Here is a 24,605-nt window from a genome sequence, read left to right as displayed (position 1 = left end):
GCTCTTGACCATCAATATCAGCAATCCCTATTCCCAAATCCTCAAGGATGCACCAATCAGAAATGAGAAAAAGTGAGCATCCTAAGAAATCAACCAATATGAGAGAGTCAAGTGGAAAAGGAAACAGGATGTCCAGAAAACCTGTTGACCAAGGCAACTAATTGGTAATCAAATTAGAATCTGCACATGAACGGTTTATGGAGACTTAGTACCAGAATGAATAGACCATCTGGAATTAGGGCACACGAAAGGTAAAGGCCAGGACAAAACCAAAAATTCAGAGGATGGTAAGAAACTACCTTCCATAGGTTAAGAAAATGTCCAAGACCCCAAATATGGGGAAATAGATAATGAGGATTTTTCATGTCCTAGGAATTATGTTTTGAGGGCCTCTACTAATTGATTATTTATTTACTCAGTAGTTCAAAGTCTCCTCTCAAAATCTACATATGTATGACCTCTAGGCTAATTTATATCCCAATCCATAGTTTCTGCACACACTTCAACCACTCTTGATCATCTCACCCATTTTGCTCCACTAGAATGGCCACTCCACTTCCTTGTGCAAAGGGAAGGTCTTCCTCCATTCACACTTTACTCAAAACTCACTCTTCTAAGAACATTCTAGTGCAAAATCAGGCAGTGACAGAGTGGACAGTCCATGGTTCTGGTCCTGCTTTTTTTTCTTTGTTCCAAGTCCTCTCTACAGCCCAGGCTAGTTGGACCCCTCCTGTCCTACTGTGTGTCAGACATCTAAGAAAAACCCACTTCTGACATGAAAGCTGGTCTGTTCTTTGGAAAGAAGGTTCAATATCTGTCTACAATTAAGCCGAGTTCTATTATTGTCATGGAGAGTTTTCTGCCCTGTGCTGTCTGTTAAATACCTTTCCTTTAAACGTTGGTGTATCCAGAGGTGCCTCATCAACTATTTTAAGAGGCAAAGCACGACCGGTTGGCCTCAATATCCACTTCAATGGGAGTTTGTAAAAATCTGTTTTAAATATTGAAGCTCTGTGTATAATGTCAGTTTAAAACAAAATTGGACACTCCGTTTAAAAGATTGGAAACTATTGTTCCATATATTTCTGCTTTTGCATGTTAACTGCAAAGACCCTTGCAAATGCTGGAAGTGCAAATACCGTTGAATTCACATTATATGTGAGCATGCTCTGCTGTGCTGCAAGCCTGATAGGAAATCCCTTTATAAAGTACACAGGCTGCTTAGGATAATAGCCCTGGACATTTAGCTATTCCCTTCTCCTGTCTGTCTTGAAATCCTATCTCCAAACCCGACTAGATCAGGTATCTAGTTTGTGCTCACAGAGGACCACATCCTTATCAACAGTTGTATTAATTTTCTAGATTTATCATAACAAAATGGCATTCACCGAGTGGCTTAAACAACAGAAATTTATTTTCTCACAGTCTGGAGGTTGGAAGTCCAAGATCAAGGTGTTTGCTTCTTTCTGAGACCTCTCCTTGGCTTGTATAGTATTTATCTCCATGTGTGTATGTCCCCAGTCTCTTTGCCATGTCAAAAATCCCTCATCTTATGAGGACAGCTGACAGATTGAGTTAAATCCTACCCTAATGATCCCGTCTTAACTTAATCACCGCTTTACAGGCCCTATCTCAAATAAACACAAAAACAACAAAAGTACATTCTGAGTATTAGTGGTTTGGGATTCAATACACAAATTTTTCAGGGATAGTATCCAGCCTGTAACTGCAGGATATGGTAATTATCTGCTCACCTGATTCCTCCAAGTCCACACCAATGCATTTGTTAATAGTATATTTCTTGCCCTTGCACAGTGCCTGGCAAACAGTACACCTGTATGACTATTAATTAAATGTATGGGTGAATAGACATGCCTGTCACAGCTATGGTCACAGAGAAAAGTTTTACCGATTTACCTTGTTAGGTCAAAGAAAAAAGAATTAACCTAATGACATGAAAGTTGCTCAGAAGCCTCTTTGACCTCAGAATCAAAGTTCCCTGAAGTATGGCTAATGGGATTAAAACTACCAACTAACCACCATGCTTTGACATACCCATTTAATATGATTCTACTCACTTCCACGTGGACTACAGTATCCAAACTATTTAAGAAGTTCAGTTAAATGGAACAGGCAGGAGCTTAGGAATACAGAAGTAAGAACAAATAAAAAATTTAGTGAAAGGAAGAGTAGTTATTAGATGGATTAGCTGTTTCATGACCAAAGAGACAGTGAGATTAGAGAAATCAGAACTGTACCAAGAAACCTCTGGCTGACAAAGGAAACATTCAGTCAATGTCCCCAGATGTTTGATGTATACAAACCTCACTCTCCAGTATCTAAAAGAATCCTGAAGAGAAGCTGAGTACTTCATCTTTCTCCTGTGTTTCTTATATAGGTTCAGGCATAGTCTAGCTTCTCATACTATTGCCTCCCAATAATTTCAGGACCTGAGAAACAGTGATTTACTAGCATCAAATGATTTCAGCTGATAAGAGAACAAGATTTAATGTGGGTCCTACCGTATCTCCCACATGTGCACAATAATATTAAAAGCAGTAGTGAAAGATTTGGATCAGACAAATGTGTTTGGCCATGTGTTTTGTTCATCTGAATATTTATCACCAAGTGTGAGGCTGAGATAGGAACAGATTGACAGCAGAGATAGGATTCTGTCATTGGAAGAAAAAAAAAAAAAAGCCTTGCAGAGTTTATTAAAGAAAGACTTGGTTAAAGGGGCAGGGGGACATCATCCCAGATTTACCATATTGAGTTGGCATGGAAAAAGATATTCCTTTAACCAGCAGGTTAAAAACCAGGACATTACATAGCGTAGCTTTCATCTTTGCCTCCTTGGTAAACTAAACTTTCCACTGTGGTATCTTTGATGGTTATGGATGTGGGAATTTAAGGGAGATTCTATTCTATTTAAGGGAGATCTATTTCCAGTTTATAGTAAACAAGAATACATAGTGATGTAGCCTGCTCAAACTTTATATGGGTAGTAAGTTTCAGAGCCTGATGTAAAACCAGACTAGCTTTGTCACTAACCTCTCTGCTCCACAGTGGATGGCCTGATGGCACCCAGGTAGCAAGGAAGGGGAAAGGGCGGAACAAGAGTACAGGGGGAAAGGTTTTTCTCCAAGAGATCAGTAGGCTCTCAGGTGAGAGAGTAGATCCATTTGGCTAAAAGGCTGGAGAATAAGAAGATGATAAAATATGAAGTTTCTATAGATTCTTTTAGGGAGTTGTGACTTTATTTCCAGAGTAATGTGAAACAATTTATTTTGAGAGACCTTGAAGGACTGAGTTGAATGAGACCAACCCTGGGAAGTTGGTTTTCATCCCAGATTGAGGAATGTTATAGAAAATTTAGGAATGTATTTTTTGTAAGTTAATATAGTTTATCTATTTCCCATAACACAAAAAGACCAAATGGTAAATTCTGATGACTTTTAATCTCATTCATCTTAAAGGAGACTTAACAAGGGGTCCAGAAGACCAGAGGTTGACTTATTGGCAGCAGAAAACCTAAACTATCTGGCCCATAAATGTGATTCCCTTAGAATATTGAGGTTGCCCAACCATTGCTTCTTGGATGAAGCTGTACCCGACCATTGAAAGGCCAACACAGTCTATGCTGCAGCCGATACATGGGGTATTTGTCTTCCCCCAAATTTTCAATCCTAGACTGAAGTCAAAGGTACCAACAATTGGAGAAGAATTGAAGAAAACAGCATTTGACAACACCCAGAATGCCCTTAGGAACTTTTTATAAGATTAAAAGTCAGGATAAAAATTACTAAATGGACATCATCAGGCTAAGTGTGTTTCATCTTGCTCTCAATTTTTTATTTCACTTTGAAATAAATTCAAATTATCTAATTGCACTCTAGGAAAGTGTTTCTCTTAAAAAAAAAAAAAGAAAAAAGAGGGGTGGTGGTATCAGTAGCTTTATTCCCAAGAAACACAAAAACCAGCTTTCATTCAAAGCAGATGAAAAGGAGAATGGACAAATGCTGCTGCTGCCTCTGGGCATCCATTCAGGTTCCTGCTCTCAGAATATTAGCCCACAGACTCGGAGAAAATGTAGAGATGCTTAATCTTCCTTACACCTTAGGAGCTTCAGAACTATGAACTCTTTGATGCATCTGGATTTTGAGCCAAGGAAACTGCGCCTTCTTATCCTCCGATTAAAACCGGCACACCCATCTGTCCTCAATTGACACCCTCCCAGCTAACAGTCTGCAGCACTGGCTGGCCTTTCGTCATTGCCCTCTTGACCTCAGAATAACTGTCATCTGGCTCTGCTGGATCAAAAAGGATAAGCACTCGATGCGGGGTCGTTTCTTCACAGAATAACACTTCGTTATTATTACCTCTTTGGCAACGTGGTCTGAAGATGAAAAATAGGCATCCTTTGATAATGCAGTGGAAATAATGACCAGGCCCACAGATTGAGCTCGACCGTTTGCCTGATAAGACTCTCAAACTGTGGCTTCTACTGTTTCTCCTCCATTCTTTAGAAGTTGTTTCAGACACTGGGTTTGAGCACACTTTGAAGTGAGCGCCAGAAATATGAGAGCTGGTTGATGTGTCTACTTCAGTAGAGACGAGTGTATGCCATGTTTTATCTGCAGGTCCCAGTGTGCCAAACAGTAGCCGGTTTCAGGCTGTCCTAATCTCTGCTCCTAATCAAAGGCCTATGTTTCTAAATTGTTGCCTGCCCAAATTTATGCACACATATTGTTGGATTTCAAGTCAGGAAGTATTAACACTCATTCCTCACAGGGGAGATGAGGTCTGGTGCATGAAGTAGGGGCACAAAGTCAGACCCACCTTAAGCTGTGCCCAGGTGAAATAGTCGCTAGTCTTTGCATTTTTGATTACACTTGTCAACTTTGAATTTCACCCCTTGGGTCCCCAGTATGGAAAAGAGAAATAATCCTGCTGAGGAAAGTAACCATGGGAAAGAGTTTGGAAGTGGCGAGAGTCAGGTGTGGAAGAGATGGTACAGAATGGAATAATGGTATAGAACACAGAACAGGATTAGTTGAAAGGAAGGCAGGCATTATTATGGGTTGAAATGTATGCCCCCGAAAGACATGTGGAAATCCTAAGCCCTGGCACCTATGAATGTGACCTTATTTGGAAATATTGCCTTTGCAGACTTAAATTACAATGAGGTCATTAGGGAGGGCCCCAAGCTAGTATGACTGATGTCTTTATGAGAAGAGGAAAATGTCATGTGATGAGAATAAATCCAGGGAAAATGCCAAGTGAGGACAGAGGCAGAGACTGGAGTGAGCATCCAAGAAACTAACGGGTCACCACCCACTCCAGGGAGCTAGGAGGCGGCCAGGACAGCCTTCCATGCAGCCTTCAGAGGAGTGTGAGTGGCCCTATGAACCTTGGCTTTGGACTTCAATCCTCCACAACCATGAGAGAGTACATTTCTATGGTTTCAAGCCACACAGTTTGTGGTACCTTCTATGGAACTCTGGGACGCTAATCCAGGGGTCATAAAGGGGAGCTCGAACCTGAGGACACCCCATCTTACCCTGCGTGAGGTAGAATTAAGGTGATTCACTTGTCTGATCTAAGCCTAGGTTTTTTTTTTTTTTTTTTGAATCCTCTTTACCCTTCTGAAAATCACAACCATCTTGACTGCTGCTCAGTTTTCCAGCATCTCCCCACTTTCATTACAGAGGCCTCTGCAGCTGACGATGGTTTTCTTTGTCAGTTTGGTCAATAGTCTGATTTAATCTGTCCAGTCCTAGAGACTTGAGCTGATTTAGGACCATAAATTCTCAGCCCATCTTTACACTGTAGATCATCTTAAAGATGTCTCATCCTCTTTAATCTGAAGTTCATTTTCACCAATAGAGCTGGAACCAACCACCTTTGGAGAAGTTCCATTTCCCCGTGTCAACCATAGTGGACTTTTAATCAGTTCAAGGTCTAACATACAACTTTTCGCATTGCGTTGTGTTTAGTATTTCTGTATCCAACCCCTCTCCCCAAAAGTCAAAGTAGAGAACCCACTCCTTGCCATTTTCCTACCTGGGACCTAGCACAGGACACAAGCAATCCCAGGTGACTGAATGGCTGAAAGGCTCTACTTGTGCTTTAGCTACTGCTACAGCCTGGCCACACTGTTCCACTGAAAGGTGGGTCATTATTACATTTCTTCTTTCTTGGTTCTGACTTTTCTCCAACATAAACAGCTCTCACTAAAATGTTTTTGTATGTATATTTAAAATATATCTTAGTCACTAAGGATGATTTCTATGTGTGGAATTGGTAGATTGAAAATTACTATTACTTCTGAGATTTCCGAATCATATCAGCAAATTGCTCTGAGCACAGATTTTAAAAATTAACACTTCCAAGTAGGAAGCACCCAATTTCATCAACTTCATAATAAATGTGTATATTGAAATTGCAATGTATGCATTTTTATGGTAAATTTATCTACTTGCAAATCTGTCAACTAGAAACCAACAAGGATAACTTTTAAACCAACATGTCCCCTGTTATTTCTCTATAAAATTCTAATTCTTATTAGTTTTTAGAAAATCACACATATGTTATTCATCATCATGCTCCAACATCTGTACAACACCTAATACACAATCAGATATACAATAAGCATTTAAACACATGAGCATGAATTAATGAGAGATCAATCTAATAAGCAATAACATTGTGAAAAACATCAGTGTTTTGTTTTTCAGAATAGAAAATTCTTAAGTTAGTAACAAGAAAACTAATCGAAGGAAAAAAGATTACACTATCAAGATTATGCCAGACAACAGCTTATTTATTCTTTAATCTTGTGTATGAGTGATCTATTAACGAAGTGCAAACAAAACTACAAACAGAAAAGTGAAAGTAAGTCTCCTTCCCTTTCCTATCCCCCCTACATTTCTTCCCCAGAGGCCACTACTATCATAGCCAAACAACATTTTTTAAATGATATTACTTCACTAAGCAACATTCTCCAAATCCTATCCATCAACGAACACCATTCCTATAGATAAAAGCATGCTTTGCAAAGCTTTCCCTAATTCCTCTTTGTACCCTTGGATGAGAGTGCAGTGAGGAGTGCTCCATAGTGATGAATGTCATCTGGAGACCAACATCATTTCCCACCCTACTCTGGAGAAAGAAGCAAATATCTGTGAAGGGTTTCCCAGAGAAGCATACATTTGTGTGTTACAAGGGTGACACCCACTGGTGGATAATCATAATTACATGAACCAGGCCTTCCAAGATCTTCAGCAAAGAACTCCTCCATCTCAACATTGTGTTTTGCATGGTCTCAACATGCATCCATGTGGGACGCCTAAATTTCCAAACACGGTGGCCAGGTGGCCAGCTTCACCTACTTTGACTCTCTGAATATTTGATAAATTCCTGCTGAGAGCCATAGCCGAGTCGGAATGGCCCCTGGCATTTTGCCAGAAGTAATGGTTGAGAGGCGAGCCATTAAGAGGATGCTGGATTGATTCAATTGTATATTAGACCTTTACTGTCCGCCTTGGGCGCCCGATACTTTGGAGTTCTCACGAGGATTGCCTGGGGAGTTCACGTTGGTTGGGAAGTTCCGGGAGAGGGAGCTTTGGTTGGTGTGTGGTGTGTTCCTGGAGGAGCCGTGTGGGTGGCATTCGGGAGAGTTCCTGGGGAGTGTGCATGGAGTGCTGTAGGAGTTCGGAAATAAAGTTTGTTCCTGCTTGAGTGGCTCGTGATTTGTGCCACAGCCAGACTGTGGCAAATACCAGGGGTAAATATGCTGCCTCAGCAATAAACACGTGCCTCTAGACAACATTATTTGTGATACAAATGAATGTATAAGTGTGAACTACATGCCAGATGGTACAGAAAAACAAGAAAGCACATTCTCTCCTTCAAGGGCATTTTCAATTTAAAAAAAAGAGGTGAGATGTGAACAGATAACAATGAGAAATGGTCGTACATGGTAATTCTTAGTTTCATCTGTGCATTTGTTTGAACTTGACGTATTATGTCATTTAGTCCTCACAATTTGGGGATATTGCAAAACCTGTACTATTTTCAGAATTTTACAAATAGAAAACAAAGGTCCCAAAGATTAAATGACCATAGCAAAAAGAAAAGTCTGAAACTCATTTAACTTGATTCCCAAATCCAAACTTTAACCCCATCCAATGCAATTCACCAGCTTTGCTCAGAGATCAAGGGCAATGCATACTATTACTTTCTAGTCTGCATCTTACTTTGTGTTCTAAAAGGATATATCAAAAATTCATCAGAGAACTTTTTTTAAAAATTAGTCCCCCATAAAGCTAGAAACCAACAAGGATAAATTTTAAACCAATATGTCCCTTGTTATGTCCCTGTCAACTAGAAACCAACAAGGATAACTTTTAAACCAATATGTCCCTTGTTATTTCTCTATAAAATTCTAATTCTTATTAGTTCTTTATCACATGGTAAGATTATAAGTATAGAAGAAAAGAAATCTTGAAAGTCATAAAATTTTGGTAAAGCATTTGCTTCTTTATATTTGGATTTTCTTTAGTTTCCTGCCATCTCATCTATCAGCAGACTCCTGTGCTATCATTCCCAGGAAACAAGCATCATTTGATCTGGAACTGCGGGAGACCAGTGCTGGAGAGCTAGGCTTTTTAAAACTTCAACCACTGTCAACATGAGATTCAGTCACTGCATGACTTTACGAAGCTGGAATCTGAGGCTACACCCTCCAATTACACACAGCATGACACTGTACATAAGGTGGTCATGAGCAGGGCTTCGGACCATCCTCTTGGGTAGTACTTAAGTGAACACCATAAAAAATGATCTAGGAGGGCTGGGGCTGTAGCTTAGTGGTAGAGTGCTTGCCTCGCACATGTGAAGCACTAGATTTGAGCCTCAGCACCACATAAAAAAATTAAACAAAAATATTGTGTGTCCATCTTCAACTAAAAATATTTTAAAAAATGATCTAGGAGGCTTCAGAAGTTTCTCAATAGGGTTTCATTTGGGACAGGACTTCACCAGCAGTGAGATGTGTCTCTGGTCATTACCACGCATTCTTTCACATTCAACCATTTCCAAACTCTCTTCACAGAGTTGGTGGATCAAATAGCAACTCTTAATTGATTAATCAAAAGCAGCTTAATTGCTTATAAAACTGTTAATCCAAGCACAACTTTAATGCAGTTTTAGCGCAGAATGAAATGCTAGCTACAATCTTCTGGTCTCTGATATTTAATTAAAAACCCAAGTTGGCCTAATTGTTTTATATTTCATTTAAGATACCAGTTTTCAGAATAAATCACATGATAGATCAAACAGACTGTCAACTATTTGTAAACATGTGACTATTTAAGGTTATATACTTTTTGGTAAAATACACTTCGGTGAGTAAGAGACCTTTGAATGGTCAAGGGAATGTTCTGCTAAACATCATGTCATACTGAAATCTGTTGTATGTTTACGATTCCATTAGATTAGTGGCATAGTTGCCTTTTGTATACTCCAAGTTGAAACACTTTGGATATTTGACTCTATAAGCTAATTATGATCGCTTTGGAATCTGAACAAAGTATTGAGTTTTGTTATTTTTAGAATACAAGCATTAGTAATTCATGCACAACATATGAGACTAAATAAACAAATGGTGTAAACACCAGAATGCTGACCACACAGACACAAGGTACTGCTGTATTTTGGCCAATGGACATTTCTGTGCAGAAATCCCATGCTTGCATAACAAGCAAACAGCATCCTTCCAATCAAAATTACAACAAAAAGAAAACATTCTATATGAATAATGTTGAAGCATCGATCAAAATTCATGTCTAAATACATAACATACACTAAGAAAATGGGAATTCAGACAATAAAGGCACGAAATAAATGGATACCAAATCCCAAAGAAAACCATCTTAAAAAAAAAAAAAAGCCCAGAAAAAATGATATTATGGGAGATTCCTCCTCAAGACTAGGGAACACTTTTTTTATTTTTTAATTTTTTAATTTTTATTTTTTAAAGAGAGGAGAGAGAGAGAGAGAATTTTTTAATGTTTATTTTTTAGTTCTCGGCGGACACAACATCTTTGTTGGTATGCGGTGCTGAGGATCGAACCCGGGCCGCAAGCATGCCAGGCTAGCGCGCTACTGCTTGAGCCACATCCCCAGCCCTATTTATTTATTTATTTATTTAGATAAGTGTCCTTGTGAACTTGTTCAACTGGTGGATGTCTTAGTCTCCCCTTGGGAGACTGAATATAAAATTATTTACAAATGGTACAGATCTAAATAGACCCTTATTTCTTAGTTCTGCAGAGAAAGATGCATACCAACAGGACTTTGAAATGCTCAATGGAACATAGCCATGTTCACATTGATTTAAATAAGAGCTTATGTTCTTGATAGAGAAAATGAAACTCATTTATTGAGTACCTAGTCCAGGCCAAGCTTCAAGTTGCATTTTTTTTTTGTAACTTTCTTGTAACAAATTTTATTTCTCTTTTTTTGTTTCTATTGGTTATATATGACAAATTTTATTTCTTATAAAGGAAGTTAAAACTCCAAGAGTTGAAATAGCTGTTGTAGATAAGTGGAAGATCTGAACTGAAACACAAGTTTTTCCAACTCTGCACCAATGAACACTTTCAGGGCACCATTTTGCTATGGACAGCAGCGCTGTCTGGCCCATTGGCTTAGCTTTGCTCAGATGCTCATGTGGCCAGAACACTTCGATACCAGCTTTCTGCCAGGGAGTCCGACTCAGGAGCCCGACTCCCCTGGAGATACTGGAATCCCAGAACCCCTACAGCTCTTCCAGACAGAGCCTTTTATTGTATGTTATTTTACCCACAGGAAAAAATTCTCCACCAGCTTCCCCCATAGACACTCCCTCTGTCCTCAAAACTGCTCACACAATCTTTTCTATGAGACTCGTGGAAAATAAAAACAAAAATACAGGAAGTGATGCCACAAACTTACCCTGAAGCAAGGAAGACCAGAATGGAGAAAAGGAAAGGGAAAAATACCGAGAGAAAAAAGACTAAATTATACGCACAACATAGTGAACACAGTGTCGTGACCTGCTCAGATTTGCTTTTTAGGACCATTGCTTTAGTTGCAGCATGGAAGTGAGGTGGAGCAAAAACAAATAGGTTAGTGAGCAGTAACCCATTGCAGTAACCCAGGCAAGAGAAGATAGATGGCGCCAATAATGAAGGGCAGTAGACATGCAGAAATAGTAATCATAATTGAAAAGCACAATCTGAAAATGGGATTTTGGCCAATTCCTACCTACTCACAGTCCTTCCCCAGTGAAGCCACTGGGGAAAAAAAAAATATTTCTGTTCTTTGCCAAGTAAAAGCAACTCCAGATGCAGTGGGGAGAAACTTTATTCAAGAAAGACCTTTGCAAGGGGGAAAGGAGAAAGGACTATGGCAGCAGGGAGGATGTGAACATTTGCAATAAGAGGAGCATTGTGACTCTAAGATCCTCTACAATCTCAAAACCCAGGCTAATGGGATTTTGTGTTATAGTCATAAACAAGGCCAGAAAAAATTGGGTGTGGGGAAGTGGGATGAAAGGGTGGCATGATCAGACAGTAGATCAGAGAATGTCTTTCCCTAAGGCGGCCTTATTCTCAGGAAGGACTGGGTGCTGGGCTGAGGGAGGCAGAGTTCATGGAGTCAGGAGAAGGAGAGAAAGCAAGAAACAAAGTGTGACCAACAAGGACTTGGACCCATTGATCACTGGGGACAAAAAGTTCAGCTAATTATTTATGAGGAAAAGAATAGGAATTCGGAGACCCTATGCCTGCCCTTGCCGTAGGTAAACATAGAAGGCATTCATGAGTCTTATCTAATTCAGATGAAGAAAGGCAATTTTGGCAGAAAACCATTGTCCAAGAAACACAATGGTAAGATTACTTAACATGAATTGTTCTCCAGGATCGGTTAAAATTCAACATTGTTGGACAGGAATGTAGCTCAATGGCACAGTGCTTGGCTAGTGTTCATGAGGCCCTGAAATCCATCCCTAGCACCACCAAATAAATAGATCAGCATTGTCATCTTATCATGTTTGGTGCTGGCCCGTCTAAGTAATCAACACCATGGCTCCAAAATTAGACATAGGCTATTGGGAAGAGACTCTGAATCCCTTTGAATGAAGCACATTGATTTTATTCATTCGCTCATTCATGCAAAATAGTGACCTTTACCAAGTGCCAAGAGCTCTCTTATACCATAAAGATTCAGCCATGAAAACAAACCAAAACCCACCCTCTTGGAGCCTTTCATCTACTGGGAGAGCTAGTCAAACAAGTATATAAATAAATTATATAACTGCTTTTCAAGATGAGGGCTATAAACAGAATAAAATTAGGCTAAAAAGATAGTGAAGGGTGAATGCTCCCTGTTTCACATAGGACAGTGCAAGAAGGCCACTCGGGAGAAATTTTAAGAGACTTGACTGGTGAGAAAGAGGAAGTCATTTAAAGTTCTGAGGAAGAATATTCCAAAGCACCAATGGCTGCACAATTTAAAGAGGAGGAGGAAGAGGGCCTGTGGAGCTGGACAGAGCAAGGTGGAGAGACATGAGGAAAGAGCAAAATGGAATACGAACATGTCTCTCATTCAGCCCTCCCTCCATTCCTTTCTCCCTCTTTTTCTCTCCTCCCTCCCTCCCTCCCTTCCTTCTGTCCTTCTTTCCTTTCATTCCCTATATTTCTGCCTTCTTTAAACCCTCACAATTGCACATTTTACCTGGGGTGAAAAAACACGAGATTCAGTCAGGTTTGGTGGATTTCCCAGGACCACCCAGACAGTGAGGGCAGAACTGCAATCTGATGGCAGGTCAGTCTAGGCATCACTAGGAGGAGCTCCCACCGGCAGATAGAGCACACTTAAGCAATTCCATGGGCTTCATGTTCCCGCCTATAGCTGGCTGGCCTAACGCTGGTCTCGTAATGCTCAGGGTGGTCAAACACACATTGTGATTTGACTATAACTTGAGCTCTTGAATCCACTTCTCAGACTCTAAGCCACTTTTAAGGAACAAGCCTTCACGGTAGAACTTTTAGCTCCTAAATCCTCTGCGCTTCCACAAGAACCAGATCTGGCTCCCGGGGCTCTGCTGAGGCACGACTGTGAAGTGAGCGGCTCTTCCTCCCATCTTCGAGATTCTTCCCCTGAGTTTCCAAACTTCCAACCCTTAAATGTCATTCTCCAGTCAATTGTGACAGGGTTTTACAGGCAGACTAACGTGTTAATGAAATTGTTAAAATTTGAGAATACCAAACATGTATTTCCTTCCAAAGGGGAACTGATTAAAAAAAAATGGGGTTTCACTATCCTGTCACCAGATGAAGATTCTTGGGAATTACTGGTTGTAATCCAAACAACTTCTTTTCACAAGAAGATCTAGATAGAAGCTTCTGTTATTAGTTACCCCTGTACCAACCTCATTTCCCACTATTCACTCCATTGTTAGGTGCAAACCTGGGTACCCCTTCCGATTTTGCCACTTTATTGCTACTAGTGACCTCAGGCAAGCCACTAGTCATTAGCCCAGGTCCCCCTTCTTGACTTTTTACAGAAACCAACACTGTATTAAGTGAGTAGGATTATATAAAGGTTCACACTCATGAGAGAAAATGAGGCTGAACTTGGAAAAGATGAAAGAACCATCAGACCACAGTGCAAGTCAGGCAGTAGAGGGAGGGAAGGAAGTAAGGGCAATCTCAGGAAGGTTCAGCAAGGTCATGGGACAGCCTCAAGCCAACACTGGCTACAAGAGAAGTCCAGCGTCTTGCAGGAATGTGTCTGCCTTAGTCCTCCTGCTGTGCCTTAGCGTTGGCACAAATCAACGTGCAGGAGGATTTGAGAGAAAAGCTGGAGTTAGAGTTCTGAAAGGTACATATGTTTTGTGTTCCAAGCTATTTAAATAGATTATTTTATTTAATCCTCATAGTAGCATCTCAAGAAGATTATTATTAAGCCATCTTACCAATAAGAAATTCAAGAATCTGAGAAATTAGACCATTTATTTAGGGTGTCACTGCTAGTAAGTGATAGGGTGGGGGACTAAATCCTAGGTTTGCCCGACTTTCCCGGATGGATGCACTTCTTATGTCTGTAAATGTCAAGGTACAAGTCTATAGTCCCTCCCTTCCAGCAAAACATGCAGCTACTTATCAAAGAACACTCAGTCATCATGAAAAGGAAATCTGAGTTTGCAAGTTTGCTTTCAAAACACTTCATATTAAATCCTTTGTTGCTAAAGGACCTTTGCATTTGCCAAAGTAGGAGAACACGGTACCCATTTCTCTTCCTCTGGACTGGTCAAGAGGCAAATGATTTCAATCATGTTTGACCAATAAAGTATTCAAGGATGATTCTGAAACTCGCTGCCTGCTAGGGCTTGGTTGTAGCCTGTCCCCCATAAGTTCAAGTGCTAGGAGCTTGGTCTACGGTATAGGAATGTTGAGATGGGAGAACCTTTAAGAGGTGGGTCTTAGTGAAAGACAATTAGGTCAAGGGGACCCCACCCTTCTGAATGGATTAATTACTATCTCATGGGAGCAGGTCAGGTCTGCTAGGAGTGGATTTGTTCCTGCAAGAACAGGTTATTTTAAAAAGGGGAAAAAAAAGAAAAAGTGTGCCCAGCCACCCCCCACTCTTGCTTACTTGCTCACACACATGTCCCTTCTGTGCAGGGTTCCCGTGCAGTTTCTCTGCCACGTTGTGATGCAGCCAGGAGGCTCTCACCAGGATACTGGTGCCATGTCACTCAGACCTTCCAGCCAGCAGAATCCTGAGCCAATCAGCCTACTATGAAGTGCTTAGTCTGTTTATGTTGTTATTATGAAATAGTTGAGGCTAAGACAATGCCCCTCGATCTTCTGTTATAGGGAGGAACATTGTCCACAGAAAGAGCCCCGTTGGGTCTCTATTCTGGCTTATTCTCTAATAGTTTGTTATTTGACAAAGCAGATGTTAGGGAGTGCAGAGAAGATGAAAATCTTTGGGATTTGGGTGTGTTCGGAAAAACATATTTGAAGCAGAGCGTGGTCAAGAAACCAAATCTGGCAGCGAGATTCCTAGTTTGTCACTGGGCTGGGTCTGAACGTGGGCCAGCGCCGCTCACTGACTTGCCAGTGTTTTGGGTTTCCAATCCCTGAATGCCTTAAGACGGTGGAACCCTAATTCAAAAAGAGTAAGGGGAGAAAGAGGGGGTCGGGGAGGGAGAAAGGAAGAGAAAGAAAAGAGAACTTCACTGTAGTGCAAAGAACAAAAGAGCATCAAGGAGAGCCAGAATTCATGTTTCCCACAGAGAAAGCCAAAATATACCCCAACATGCAGAATGGGTTACCTCGGTTTAAGCTGAAATGAATATAAAGCTACATGAGGGAAAAGGGGGATGGGCTACAAAGAGAAGGGAAGGCGAGGCAGCAGCACTCCTCTAAAAAGGGACAGAATTATTATCCTCACTAAGTCATTGCCATCAGGTTGTCTTCACAAGCCTGAAGTAAATTCATACCAATGGGACTCTCCCCCATGGAGGAACACAGAACAATTAAAACTTCCCTCGCTGGCATTTCAACACTACCTTTTACAGCCTTTAAAACAATGTGTGACGATAATTTGGAAACATGACACAGAAGATGAGATCATCCTAAGCCTAAGAAAAACCAATGACTAAATTCTTTGAAGGGCAGGCCAATCTTTCTGTTCCTTGGTTTCTGCAGGTATAATCTGATTAATATAATAAATCAATAAATATAATACCTACCTGGAAAGATTATTACCAGGAGAAAAAAAAATCTGACACAGTACCCATAACATAATGGTATTTAATAGAACTTTTATATATTCATAAAGTAAAAGTGAGCAACTGTTTTTCTTATTTCTGACACAATAAGTTTGAAGTATTTTTTAACCCACTGGAACAACCGTCTAGTAGTTTAAGATGATCAAATTCATCCATTGCCTTGACCTCATTCTGACTCAGCCTATTAATTACTTTGTCTACGTTCTTCCTTGATAGTTCTTCTTTAAAGAAGAAAGCTAAATAAAAATAAGAGAATTATACTTCTTCAAAATTCCTTTAGGGTACATCACTCTTCCTTCTAATGTCCACAGCTCTAGCAGCATTCCAGAGGGAACATCCGGGCATCTTTAAGACACTGCTCTTCATCAGCCTTATCCCCCATCTCATCCTCTTTATGGCCCAATTACAACTGAGGACAATCTGGTACCCCAGTGTAGGTGAATTTTCTCACGCTCTGCCTTGAAGGATTTCAAGTATGAGTCTACAGTACTCACAGAATCCCGTCTTCAGGCCAGAAGACAAAAATGAAGAAAAAAATCTCAAGAAACTAAAGATGACGTATCACACAGGATAGCAAAAATAACGTGTGACATACATATATCCATTGTTTTGGGGGAGTTCCTATGGTAGGCAGATTAATGCAAAGATGTTCAGGTCCGAATACCCAGAACCTGTGAATATGTTGCCTTATCCAGCAAAAAGGAAGTTTGCAGATATGATTACATTAAGATTTTAAGACGAAGAGATGATTCTGGACTATCCAGGTAGCTCACATAATCATGGTCATTAGAAGTGAGGAAGAAGAGTCAAAAACGCATAGATTCTTCATCTAAAGATTTGCAAATCTTTTCTAAACTAGTCTTTAATTAAACTATCTTTTACTAGTTACGTTTATGGGATATTTTGACTAAAACTTTGCCAAGTACTTTTAACTAAAGTACCATTGATCAGAAAAAAAAGAAACAGATTGGAAGATGCAATGCTGACGATTTTAAAGATAGACAAAGGGGCTCTGGGCCAAGCAATATGAGAGACTTCTAGAGGATGGAAAGGCAAGGATTCTTTCACAGAGCTTTCAGAAGGTACGTAGGACAGATAGCAGTTTGATTTTAGTTCAGTAAAACTTTTTTCATTGCAACGACAAAACACCTGAGAAAAATCAACTTGAAGGAAAGATTTATTTTGGCTCATAGCATCTGAGGTTTTAGTCCATTGTTACTTGGCTCTGTTTTTTCTGGGCCTGGGGTGAGGCAGAATATTATGATGGGATGGCTTGGTAGAGGAAAGCTGTCACCTCATGCTGGCTGGGAAACAGGACAGACTCATAATGAAGTTCCAATTATATTCACATGGAAAATCCCTGATCCTTAGCACCTGATCCTTTGGTCATGGCCTCTTTCTAAACTTTCCCAGGAAAACATCCTTTGGGTGTGAGGTACATATGAGAGAGGACTGTGAGAACTGAAATAGGCTGAACAGACAGTGATTCGGTAACATTCAAAAACAGTCCCCTCTCTGTTCATCATGCAGTATGTCTCTACTTCAATGTCTGAACCTCAAACAGGCTCACAATTAAGCTCATTATCTCTGCTTTCTAAGTCTCCAATATCTGCCTCCTTTTCTTTTATTTTCATTCACCTATTTAGCAAGCCTGGTAAGCCTTCTCTATCTTCCTTATTCCCACCTTTTCCAAGAGAACATATTGCTAGTCCAAAAAGAATAAGAGACACTTGGAACAGAACTGTACACTGTATACAACCGACAGCATGGAGCCAGCTCAGCCTTGATCAGATGAACCTGCATCTTCCTACCCACATGGAATAGAGAAAAATTATTGGTGAAAAGCAGTCAATATTTTGTGTTAGTTTGCTCTGAAACAATAGCTAACACATCCTCTAAATCAGACTGAATTTTCTTCCATTTAACCACAAGACAGTCATTATTAATGCTACCTTTACAAATATCTTGGGAGTCTTACATGGGATCCAGATCATTAACCTCTGGTTGAATAATTATCCATGAATGTGTCGTCTATCTCTATAAAGATGACTTTACTACTTCAATGCTGAATTCGTAAACTAGAATCTTTGTAAAGATTGAAATCCTGGTTCCTAAGGTCCAACTTCCCTAGATATGGCAGAGATTGCCTAGTTCTCTAAATCCATTCCTATTCCTCCTGGACACAAAGACATCAGTCTTTATTAGAGTTATGTATAGTAACTCATGCATATCAATCAAGTTTCTCCAGTGAAAAAGATCAATAGATTACATAAAGAGATTTATGACAAGGAGTTAGTTCGCACAATTATGGAGGCTGCCCAGGTCCAAAATTCATATCCCACTTAGGGTTCAAAGGTCAGAGAGTGGCCATAGAACTTGAAAGACCTGATGTCCTCATTTTAAAGCCATTAGGCAGGAAGAACCAAAGCTTCAATGCAGGAGAATTCTTTTATTTGGGGAAGGAGCCAGCCTTTTTGTCTGTTCAGGCCTTCAACCGATTGAACAAGAACCACATACTTATTGAGGGTAATCTGCTTTACTTAGTCTACCCACTTAAGTGTTAACTGATAAAAAAAAATCTTCATAGAAGCACTCAGAATAAGGTTTGACTAGCTCTCCAGGCACCCTGTGACTCAATGAGGTTAACTCATAAAATTAATCATTATATCATATAGGAATTCCAATTCATTGAATGTAGGTGAAGGTGAAAGATATTACTTTCAGGCTCACCTGATGAAAATGTCTCCCATAAGACCCTTTATGACCTTTACCTATCCCAGGAAAACTGATGAGTATTAGATTTAATGTTAGCTATCAGTACTGTTCATCTGTTTTATGAATTTTTTTTAAAAAAATCTTCAGATGTAAAAGGTTAATTCCACTTTCTTTCCAGGACTAAGAGGCTGTCTTCAGCTATTCCAAGGTGTCTTCCATCCTTCTCTTTTCTAATGGAGATCTCGCTGGTGTCTGTACCTGCTACTATACATACGAAAAATGATAAACATACATAGATCTTCATGAATGGAAAGTATATGGTAAGTATTGGGGCTGTGTTATTTCTGGGTGTGTTGGTTCTTAGTTTGTATAAAGTAACTCAGCACTTCATAGCAGTGAATTACAGAAAATTCAAGGCAGTTAAATGGTTCCATTGGAACGAAACATCCACCTACTCATGAGTAGGACTGAAAGGATAACCGAGATGAGTCACCCAAAGTGAAGAAGCAGGATTGGTGTCATCCGGGCAGAAGCAGAACACAGGAGCTCAAGAGGAGACAAGTGTGTTACTCATCAGGGAGACATTACATCCCCGATCTCAGATACCCTCTTAATGTAGAATGAAGACAGCCATTCTTAATGAGGAGAGATACAAGCAACACCCAGAAGTTTTCATAGACTGACCCTTGGTATCACAGGCACACTCAAGCGGCAGAACATAGGAGTAGCTAATGCCAACAGAAAGCAACATCCTCATAAATGGACCCTAGTACTCTGCAAGTGATCTTGAGGTGTCCTCAAGAAGGGCAGATTTATATATTTTATACATATATTTATATATATTACACACACACACACACACACACACACTTTTCAACCAGGTTGCATAAAACAAGTCCATACTTTCTAATGTTAATTTTTTTTAGTTTTTTTCAACTGAGAACCTATAAGTAAAAGTCAAACAGGAAATTGGGTAGAAGGACGAACTCCAAAACTACACAGGCTGAGCTCACATCCCAGCTCCATTCCCTTCCCTCCTGTGCAATGCTGAACGACTCATATGACCTAATCTCCATGTGTCCTACTTTCCTCATGGGAATAATAGTTCCTACACTCATCAGACCAGTTGTGAGTTTTAAAAATTAGTATACTTAAAGAATTTAGCAGGATACCTGACAGATAGTAAGTTCTTATTAGCTAATCAGCTATCACATCATCATCACCACCACCATCATAACCATCATCATAATCACTATCAAATCACCTTTATCTTCAGGACACAATGTGCTATATAATATCTATTCCTGAGTTTCTGGGTCAGGGAGTCCACACAGCTGAAAAGGAAACAAGATGAATTCACTAAAAAGACCTAGAAAGTAGCTCATTCCCTCTGTTCATCCTCAGCATAGGCCTGTATGACCACAGTTCCAGAATGATGTGACCACAGGACACTCATCACATTCAAAGGGGCAGGTGGGAACAAAAATAAGTGAGTTGTGATATACATTGAGAAGGTAAAAAGAGGGTGGGCAAGAAACAGGAGAGGGGCTGGGGCTCAATGGGCGAGCACTTGCCTGGTATGAATGAGGCACTGGGTTCAATTCTCAGCACTTAATATAAATAAAGGTCTATCAACAATATATATATTATATATATATATAATATATATATATATGTGTGTGTGTGTGTGTGTGTGTGTGTGTGTGTGTATTAAGACACAGGAGAAAGAAAAAACAGAAAATCAGTGGGGCTGTTGGCTAATCTGCAATGTTCCACTTGGTATTAAACACCTTTATCCCTGGGCTTCTGGATCTGCCCTCTCCAGACCCCTTCCCAGGTTTCTAGGCTCACAACCATCTTGTTGTTAGACAGATCCCCAAACAGTGCCCGTCAACAACCCTACCCACTCTCTGTGCTGTGTATATTTTAAGAGTTACACTAAAGAAATGAACATCATTCGTAACCCAGAGACTTTGCGCCCCACAAATCACACCACTCTTCAGTTTCCTGTTGAGGTCTTATTGCTTAGTGAAAAAAAAAAAAAGAAAATCACAGAGTACAAGTGAGCATGTAATTTTTAAATCATCTTCCTCTTCAGTAATAAAGTACAAGATGTTCCTCAGTGTGCTGAAAACCTCTAGATGATTAGAGAGATTGAGGAGGGACAAGGAGGAGGCAGCTTGACTTTTCATAAACAAGCCATTAAAACTCAGGTTGTTAAACTAAGAGCTTAAACATGAACAAGGAGAGCCTTCTTGATCAAAGCCCCTGTTCCAAAAGTTCAATAAGATCCTGACCTTGTCGGTGTTCCTTATGCTTCAAGAAGCAAAATTAATTTTTCTTAAAAGGAAAAAAAGAAAGTGTGAGTCAAGTGTTCAGAGGTGGCCAAAGGATGGCTTTTCTCTTCTTCCATGAATTCATTTCCATCAAAAGGTGGCCGCATGTTCTTGCGCCATCCTTGAAGTTCATGAACATGTCTCTGAGATGTGGCCCTAGAAGAAAGGCATCCTCGCGTAGCTTTGACCACCACCAACAGCTCAGTGGCTGCTTTATTTAATATAATTAAGGCTTCAATTATCCAGGAAGGGCCAGAGAACATTTGCTTTCCTCTAATGTGCCTCTTCTATGACCCCAGGGGGATTCAAAGGCCCCCCAGGAATAAGTTTCTCCTCCATCTCAAATATTTTGCCACATGTGTTTGTTATGATTGGCTGGGTCTGTGGTGAGCACTCTTTAATTAGGGCAAGATTTAACCTCCTAAAAGAAGAGGTGTCTCATGTTTTCAGGCTCCAGCCATCCGAGAGCACCCTCCCAAGCATGAGCCAGGGAAGCTAGGGCTCTGTTAGATTTCCATTCATGTGAGGTGGGGGCGATTTTCATATTCTCAAGTCATGTTGGCACCAGAATTTTTTTCTTCAAAACTCAGGACATCTGTTTTAGAATAAAGGAAGCCTATTTCTTTATAATATATTTATGCATTTCCAGCTGACAAGATTTCATCATGGGTATATTTAGCTGGGTTTTTCTAATTTGGGACATTTGATTAAAATATGTCAAATTAAATTACTCATCATAATTTTCAACCTAATGTGAATTCCCTCCAGGAACATTTGTATAATTGTCTCCATTTGTTGCCATTTTCCCCCCTCAGATTTATTTTCTCTGCTTTGCACATTCTCCTTATTTTACAATTCTTCATACATGAGGGAGGTATATTATATGCTCCCCTTTTTAATTTTTTATGATGTTTAGCAAAATTAAAATCCTCAAAATTGATACTGGCTGAAAGTAGCTTATACCATAAAGCAAATTAATAATCATAACAATTTATTATTATAATATAGTGCTTATTCCAAGAGGGGCACTATTTAACTTCTTTCCATTTTTACTTAATTTTATCCTCAAGATAACCTTGTGATCATTACCTCCTGTCATGATTACAAATGAGGAACATGGAACAAGGAGAGGGCAAATAGCTTTCTTCAGAATCCATTTTTAAACACAGTTTAACATTTAGAGATCCTTTCTCTAAATCACCAACCTGTCTCTCTGAATTCATATCACTTTACACTATTGCCTCAAAGATATTTCAAATATACTAAAATTATCTTGTCATTTCCTTGTTGACCAACCTTGGATCCCACCCCTGCCCCCACTGATCCAAATGTCCATGCATTATACACCCTACCTATTCACCTCAAGGTATGGCATTTATGGTTGCATAACTCTCCACATAAGAATCATATAAATTCTACAAGGTCAAAAACCATGTTTTACCCTATTGTTTTTAAAAGTCTGTTTCTAGTTTATAAAAGCTTTCCTCTATTATTTGTACTTTCTAACTCCTAATAGGACTCCCTCTATCTGTGAAATGAAAGAACAGAGGGGCTGGAGTGTGGGGCCTGTCAGATATTGTTAGCTGAGCCCTGCAGTGAGCAGCGCGAGTGTAAATTAGGTTGAGTTCCAATGAGAAGCACACGCATGTATTCCAACCCTGAGGGGTTATTTGGTTGGAAAATAAAATAACTGAAAAGATGCAGGTATAGTGTAAGATGAGGCATCCCAATATCACTCAACAAATCACTTCTTTCCAAAGACACTGCACAAACAAGAATGTTCGAAATTAAGTCATCCAAAACCTGATAGTAAGTCCCAGGTGGCAGCCAAGACCACAGCTGAGGGTCAGCGGCCACTCTGCTGCGGCTGCCGGCCCTTCCACCACCAGGAGCCACCGCAAGATAAGGGGTTTTGGTTATGGGTTCCGTATCTGGAAGTTGGACTTTCCCTATCAGGACAAGATACATCACAAACTACAGCAGGCACTTCTGGCAGGGCAGCACTGACCACCGGCAAGGTGAGAAGCCAGTCAGTCAGCTCCCACACGGCCCCCAGACGGCTCCCCAACTCCAGGCAGCCTGGAAGAGTTGACTCTTGTTGAAGATCCTGGGGGTTGTGTTTGGGGTGTTGCTTTCAAACTACCAGTAGGAAAAGTAGTACCTTGACTTCAGAGAAAGGAGGCTATGTAACAGTCATTTCTTAATCCAAAAGATCCCACAACAAAACCATTCAGTGTGCTTTTATATATTGGAACATGTGATAATCCTAATTACCTTGGTCCTGCCCCTCTGGAAGACAGTGCTGAACAAATTTTTAATGCAGCTGGTCCAAGTGGAAGAAATAGAGTATCTTTTTGAGCTTGCAAATTCTATTAGAAACCTTGTACCAGAAGATGCAGATGAGCATCTTTTCTCCTTGGAAAAATTAGTGAAAGAACGTTTAGAAGAAAAACAGAACCTCAGGAGCATATAAAGACCTAATCATTAACTTATTTAAATAGAGCATTTAGCCTTCAAAGAGTAACTTCAGCACGCAATGGCAATATTTTGGAAATGTGTTTAGTTGAAGATCTTATTTTTAATGTTATAGCCAGGATATCATCTGAAAGTATAATTTGATTGCAAGTGTCCTGAAACATATATTCAGAAGACTGACATACAGAGAAAGAAAAAATTCAAGTTTTAATAATGTAATGATTTCCTAACTATACGATATTGAACACTTGCTCATCACAAGTGAATTCTTTAGAAACATACAAAGTACTCCCTTCGGCAGCACATACACTAAAATTGAAACAATACAGAGAAGATTCAAATGGCCCTGCACAAGAATAACGGGCAAGTTTATGAAGCATTCCATATTTTTAAAGAAGCAAAATATAGAAATACTTGGTTCAGTTCTCATTTGTATCAGAGTAAAATAATCTTGTTTCATTTCACAATACTATTTTGAGGTTATAGAGAATTAAACCAAAAGTCCAATAAATATTATAAATATTTTTTTAAAAAAAACTGATAGTATCAGTGCAGAAGCTTGGGCCTATGACAAAGTGATTTGCCTAGTTTCACCCAACTGACTGGATGCAGGACCAGGTCTAGGGTACGGTCTGCCTTCCCTCCCTCCAGTGCTCTTCCTGTGGTGCTCCAGTATCTTCAGTCTGTGCTACTAGTCTCAAAGTGCTGCTGTGGATTTTTGTGTAACTTAAGATCTCATTTTGTTCGGGATCTTCTCCACCATAGACCATTCACACTGCAATCTGGGATGGGGTCAGGGCATCAATGTGTTGTTTTGTTTTGATTTTTACTTCATAAAAGAAAATCACAAGCACATACAGAAGAGAATTTAATAGTAGAGAATTACCCACTATCATCCACATTCTGTTCATCAGCTTGGACAGTCTCACCTCATCCCTACTCCCAGATCACTTCTTTTCCTCCTCCAGATGATTTTTAAGTAAACCCTAAGCATGTTATTTCATTGGTAAATATTTCAGTACTCTAAGGACTTTTCCCAAAAAAGTCCCTGATTATTTCACTTTTTTTTTTTTTAGTAAAATCTAAATAAGGCCTGTACTTTGCAACTTGTGAGTTTTTAGTTGCTCCTAATTTGTAAATTCTCTCTCCATCAGACTCCCCCCCCCCCCCAACTAAAAGCAAAAACAGAACCAGGTTGTTATTCTTTAGAGTTTCCCAATAGCCTGGGTTTT

General features: G+C 39.8%; 1 non-coding gene and 1 pseudogene across 1 annotated transcript; both read left to right on the top strand.

The window, feature by feature from the left end:
• The first annotated feature begins 13,670 nt into the window (after window positions 1-13,670).
• Window positions 13,671-23,371, top strand: LOC113185648 (glutathione-specific gamma-glutamylcyclotransferase 2 pseudogene; annotated as a pseudogene).
• A 287-nt stretch (window positions 23,372-23,658) lies between these two features.
• Window positions 23,659-23,764, top strand: LOC113185684 (U6 spliceosomal RNA). The gene has a single exon (XR_013344379.1). It is a non-coding gene; the product is annotated as a U6 spliceosomal RNA (small nuclear RNA).
• The last annotated feature ends 841 nt before the right edge of the window (window positions 23,765-24,605 follow it).

Source organism: Urocitellus parryii, chromosome 9, assembly GCF_045843805.1.
Source record: "Urocitellus parryii isolate mUroPar1 chromosome 9, mUroPar1.hap1, whole genome shotgun sequence".
In the NCBI taxonomy this organism is placed as follows: Eukaryota; Metazoa; Chordata; class Mammalia; order Rodentia; family Sciuridae; genus Urocitellus; species Urocitellus parryii.
This window is presented reverse-complemented; position numbering and strand designations above follow the sequence as displayed.